The sequence below is a fragment of the Plecotus auritus genome (genome assembly GCF_963455305.1).
Source record: "Plecotus auritus genome assembly, chromosome: 2".
NCBI lineage: Eukaryota > Metazoa > Chordata > Mammalia > Chiroptera > Vespertilionidae > Plecotus > Plecotus auritus.
The window spans coordinates 30,324,833-30,331,297 of record NC_137771.1 but is presented as its reverse complement, the minus strand read 5'-3'; positions in this window follow the sequence as shown (position 1 = coordinate 30,331,297).

Here is a 6,465-nt window from a genome sequence, read left to right as displayed (position 1 = left end):
ATGGTGCTGACCCTGCTTGCACCTGTTGATAGCGCAGAGCAATTGGGGCGGGTTCAGTGCGTGCCAGGCGGAACTGCAGTACATGGGAGCAAAGATTTTTCAGTAACCACCAGATGCTCTCCCCAATGACAGCAACTGCTGCCCTGCCTTGGTTTGGCACGCCCTTTCACCGCTCCATTCTGCTGCAGCCAATGCCTGCCATGTTCTGCACATGCCTCCTGGTGGTCAGTCCACATAGCGACTGGTGGTCAGGTTGTTCCCATTGTTCTATTTGCATATTAGCCTTTTATTACATAGGGTTGTAAAGATACATGGCAATATCACGGAAATGTATTTAGGACTATAATATTTTCAGAATCTGGGAGGAAGCAAAAGTATTGAACACATTAAAAGAGGTTTTTGTGTTCATGGAGGTTAAAGATTTTGAATTGATTTTTAGAAAGTGAGAAAAAGTCTATTGGCTGCCGCTTGTACACCCTTACCAGGGATTAAGCCCACAACCTTTTGCTGCACAAGACGGTGCCCAACCAACTGAGACACACCAACTAGGGTAATTCACCTATTGATTCAAACAGTTCGGTAAATTCAAAAGAACCTTTTTGATGGTTCTTAGAAAAGAGATACATAGGAATGTGTCGCTAACTACACGTGTTCTGAGAAGTACATTGTTGGGTAACCTGTGAACATCTGACTCAAGCTTAGGTGGTCTGCCTACTGCTGTGAGCTACAAACCTGTACAGAATGCTGTAGGCCAAGCATAGACAATGGTAGCACAATGTTGAGAAAAGGTACAGTAAAAATATGGTTTAAAAGATTTAAAATGGCACCACACCTGTATAGGGCATTTCCTGTGAATGGAGATTGCAGGAGTGGAAGTTGCTCTGGGTGTCAGAATGTTGAATGAATAAAGGCCTAGGACATTACACTACTGTAGACTTTATAAACACTGAACCACAAACCCTCTCCTCTCCCTGCTTGCTTTCTAACAGGGTCATGTAGAATGTCAATGCTGCTCCATAAACAGTACGTTCAGTGGTCGGCAAACTCAGTCAACAGAGCGGCAAACTGCGGCTCGTGAGCCACATGTGGCTCACGAGCCGCAGTTTGCCGACCACTGTTAGTTGGACTGATTGGAAATACAAAGAAGAAACCAAATTGGCTGGGCAAGGTGTAGATCACCATGATAGTGACAAAGGAGGGAATAAAACTTGGCTTGAGGGTCAGGAGGAATCATTAAGATGGGAGAGATAAGGGGATCTAGGAGATTGTTGTGGCAATGTGGTTTTGGCTGTTGAATGATGGAGCAAAAGTCAGATTAAGGAATTTTGGTAAGCCTAGAAAACATGGAGACGGTGTTTAACATGCAGAGGATCTAGAGCTAATTCTCTAGATTTTAACTTGGGAGATTTTGTTTTTTTGCTGCATTGCCCCATCTGGTTCAAAGGGCTCTATGGCATTGAATTGATGGAAGAAATAAAACTTACACTTTACCCTATGTAATAAAAGTGTACCTGGTAATATGCTAATTAGGCCAGACAACTTTCCAGACGAAGCCGAGGCTGCGAGGGAAGCTGGGGGAAGGAAGGCCTACTCTTGCATCAGGCCTCTAGTATAACAACAAAAAATTTTACAAAGTACAGGGAGGGACAGGCTGGCTCCACACCACTGCAGAAAGCTCTTACTGAAGTGGCAGTGGTACATAGTACTTGAGGTAGCTCCTGTGGACCTGTGTCCTTGTGCAGGATCTGAGGTCCTCCAGGAATTTACAGCAGTGTCCTCTGAAGACATCAAGGTAGATCTGGGAGAGCTGAGGGGACAGGATCCTCTGCTGAACAGGTCACTGGGATGTAATCTGTGCTCTCAAAATTGAGGTTGTGAGAAATGGGATCTATTGCCACACAGATAGTGACCCCATCAGAGATCCTGAATCACATACCCTTCCATTTCTTAGACAAAATTCAGCTCCATTATGATCTTATGGGACCATCGTGGTATATGTGGTCTGCTATTGACGAAACATTATGTAGTGCATGACTGAAATAGTTGTCTTAGTGAATGGGAAAGCAAATATACTAGGGAAACAGAACTTCTGGCAGGTGAGGGGTTGGATTTAGTCAGGGCTTTGCCACCTAACTTCAACAGAGGAAGAAAAGAGCAAAACTATTGAAAGTGAATGTAGGGCTATAGTTGACAGTAATGTTCCCAGCATCCCCTGATCTAGGGATGGGTCTGATTAGCCAAAGCCAATAAAAGCATAGCATTCTCGGAGAAACCAAGATGGCGGCATAGGTAAACACCTAAACTGCTGCCTTGCACAACAATATCAAAACTACAACTAAAAGACAAAATGGACACCATCCAGAACGACAGGAAAGCTGGCTGAGTGGAAATTATACAACTAGAAGGAAAGAGGAAAGCACATTGAGACTCAGAGGAGCTGCAAAAGGCTGAGGTATGGAGATGCATGTGTGCGGAGAGGACAGGCGGCTGAGTGCGTGGCTGGTTTTCCCAAACGGGAGAGAGACGGAAGCTCCCGACTGTGCTGAACTCCAGTTCTGGGCGAGACTCTGGGAACCAAGACTCATTCGGGGGGAATCTGGACTGTCAGGAAAAGAGAAAGCACACTGAGACTCAGGGGAGCTGCGGAGAGCAAAGGTCCGGAGGTGTGCGTGCGCAGAGAGGACTGACTGCTGAGTGCACGGCCGGCTGAGTGTGCAGCTGGCTTTCTAAAGCGGGAGGGTGACAGAAGCTCCCGACTGTGCTGAACTCCAGTTCCGGGCGAGTTTCTGGGAACCCAGACTAATTCTGGGAGAAACTGGACTGTCTGGCAGCGGGCGAAACTCGAGGGCGGCTTTCTCTCAGAGGTGCTTGCAGCGATTACCAAGGGGCACTGAGACCCAGGGGCCTCGTAGGGCAGGGCTGACGGGAAGCCAAGGCTGTCTGCTCTGCCCTGAGACTCATCTAAGCTGAGCACAGAGGCTTTTGCAATTTGGAAGTCTTGTCTCATAAGGGTGTCTCCAGCACAGAAGTTCTCCCAGCATAGACACAGCTGATTCTCACAGTCAATTGGCCTGGAGGTCAATTCCTCCCAGTGACACCAACAACAATCAAGACTTAACTACAACAAGGCTGTGCACACAGTCCACAAAGGGGTGCACCAAGAATGTCCAGCTCAGGTAACTGGGGAGGCTGAGCCACTGGGCCCTAGAGGACACCTAGCACACAAAGCTACTCTACCAACTCAGGGAAGCAACGAAAATGCAGAGGCAAAGAAACAGATCACAAACGAAAGAAATGGAGGAAAACAAATGACTGGATATAGAATTCAAAACCACGGTTATAAGGCTTTTCAAGAATATCCTAGAAAAGGCCGATAAATTTAGCGAGACCCTTGAGGATATGAAAAAGGACCAACTAGAAATTAAACATACACTGACTGAAATAAAAAATATTATACAGAGACCCAACAGCAGACTAGAGGACCACAAGAATCAAGTCAAAGATTTGAAATACAAAGAAGCAAAAAACACTCAACCGGAAAAGCAAAAAGAAAAAAGAATCCAAAAACTTGAAGATAGTGTAAGGAGCCTCTGGGACAAACTCAAGCGTACCAACATCAGAATTATGGGGGTGCCAAAAGAAGAGAGAGAGCAAGATACTGAAAACCTATTTGAAGAAATAATGACCGAAAACTTCCCCCACCTGGTGAAAGAAATAGACTTACAAGTCCAGGAAGCGCAGAGAACCCCAAACAAAAGGAATCCAAAGAGGACCACACCAAGACACATCATAATTAAAATGCCAAGAGCAAAAGACAGAATATTAAAAGCAGCAAGAGAAAACCAGTTAGTTACCTACAAGGGAGCACCCATATGACTGTCAGCTGATTTCTCAACAGAAACTATGCAGGCCAGATGGGAGTGGCAAGAAATATTCAGTGATGAATAGCAAGAACCTACAACCAAGATTACCCAGCAAAGCTATCATTCAGAATTGGAGGTCAGATAAAGAGCTTCACAGATAAGAAAAAGCTAAAGGAGTTCATCACCGCCAAACCAGGATTATATGAAATGCTGAAAGGTATTCTTTAAGAAGAGGAAGAAGAAGAAAAAGGTAAAGATAAAAATTATGAACAACGAATACATGTCTATCAACAAGTGAATCTAAAAATCAAGTGAATAAAAAATCCAATGAACAGAATAAACTGGTGAATATAATAGAATCAGGGGCATAGAATCATGACAATTCTCGGGGGAAAAGGTTGTGGGGGGTGCGGGAAGAGATTGGACAAAAATTGTACACCTATGGATGAGGACAGTGGGGAGTAGGTAAGGGCAGAGGGTGGGGTGGGAACCGGGTGGAGGGGAGTTATGGGGGGAAAAAAGAGGAACAATTGTAATAATCTGAACAATAAAGATTTATTAAATTTAAATAAATAAATAAATCGGAAAAAAAAGCATAGCATTCTCTGGTGACTGAAATGGGTCCAGGACTTGGCAAGTGTTCCAAATTGACTCAACGGAGTAGGAGTACTATTTTAAGGGAGTTGGTGGTAGTGGTTCTAGACTGGCATGCTTAACCTTGATATGTGGTGCAGTTACTGGTGATGACATGTAGGTTATGGTTATATGAGTGGAAGATGAATAGACACTCCTGAAAGTGAAAGGTCAGAAATAGACAATGGTGTTCAAAGAATCCTCTGGGCAATGAGATGGCCACAAGTGATGGTAGAAGTAGTACCATGGAGAAGCCATGACAGTGACCCTGGAATGAAAATCTTCAAGGAATGCTGCTGGATATCGGATATAATCTGAGGGTGTGGGCTTCAAAGAAGTTGATGTTGAGGCCATATGAAGGAGGAAAATAGTGTAGAAGTGGCAATGGTGTGACAGGAGACTTAGCCCACCACCAGGCATCATAGTACTTGGGTTAAAATAAGAAAAAGACGCCACTGAACGGGCTCCGAGGGAAGTGGTGTCCTAGGGGTGAGTCTGGTTAGAGGTAGAATAAGAAGGTGAAGGAATATTCAGAATAGGCCGGTGGCTGGCTTTCAGAGGGCACGGTGGAAGGTTTGGGAAGGGAGCAATATTGGATCAAAATTGGAGTAGGAGACAGTTCATGGGAATTAAAGTGACAGCTGACGGGGGAAGCTTTAACATCTGGTAGAGGCAAGCAAACAGGATTGTAGCACGGGACAGGCTTAGTCCTGTGGTTCTGCTGGAGGAAGGACTAGTCTGATACTGGTGAGGCTGGCTTGCGGCTGGGAAGGAGCAGTTTTAGCAACTCTGCCTCTCCTTGCTCAGAATGGTACCCCAAGGAAAGGAGGGTCAATTTACATTCCTTTAATCTGGCTGCCTGCTTATAAGGCTATAAATGGTACAGAAGTGAGTAGATTTACACCTATTCGAGTGATGTTTTAGCACTTTACAGGTTTAGGGTAACTAGCTGGTGATAGGGAATCTGGATTATTTTTAAATAGAATCCTTTTCACTTCAAAAATATTATGCCCTGCCCTAGCTGGTTTGGCTCAGTGGATAGAGCACTGGCCTGCGAACTGAAAGGTCCCAGGTTCGATTCCGGTCAAGGGCACATGCCCAGGCTGTGGGCTTGATCCCCAGTGGGGGACTTGCAGGAGGCAGCTGATCCATGATTCTCTCTCATCATGATGTTTCTATCTCTCTCTCCCTCTTCCTTCCTCTCTGAAATCAATAAAAATATATTTAAAAAAAAATATTACGCCCTAACCGGTTTGGCTCAGTGGATAGAGTGTCGGCCTGCGGGCTGAAGGGTCCCAGGTTCGATTCCGGTCAAGGGTATGTACCTTGGTTTTGGGCACATCCCCAGTAGGGAGTGTGTAGGAGGCAGCTGAATTGATGTTTCTCTCTCATTGATGTTCTAACTCTATCCCTCTCCCTCTCCATTCCTCTCTGTAAAAAATCAATAAAATATATTTTTTAAAAATCTTTGAAAAATATTACTCTGGGGCAAAGAAAAAAGTTTAATCAGAAATGACCAATTTAGACATTGTTGCAGAAGTCCATGTAAGTAATGAGACCTGGACCATAGACATGACAGCAGGAAAAGGAGGTCCAATTTGAAATGTTTTCAGAAATGGGGTTGACAGATCTTTGTGACTAGCTAGATGTAGGGATGAGGACGAGGGAAGAATCCAGCATGATTGTGGTTTGTTGATGCAAATAGTGCCATCTGCTGGAATAGAGAATGCAAAGGGGTATGCTCAGTTTTAGCTATATAGAGTTTGGGGTACCTCTGGGCCATCCATGGGGAGTATGCAGGAAGCCGATTTGGAGCTGAAGCCAGGTTGTAGCTGAAGGTTTGACACTCAGCAGGCAACTATTGAAAGCTATGGTCATAGATGAAGTCACATTACTCGAGGAGCATCTGTGAAGAGCAGAGGGTGGAGGCCCCGGCTTTTGAAATAAGGCCAAGGACATAAAAGTGATG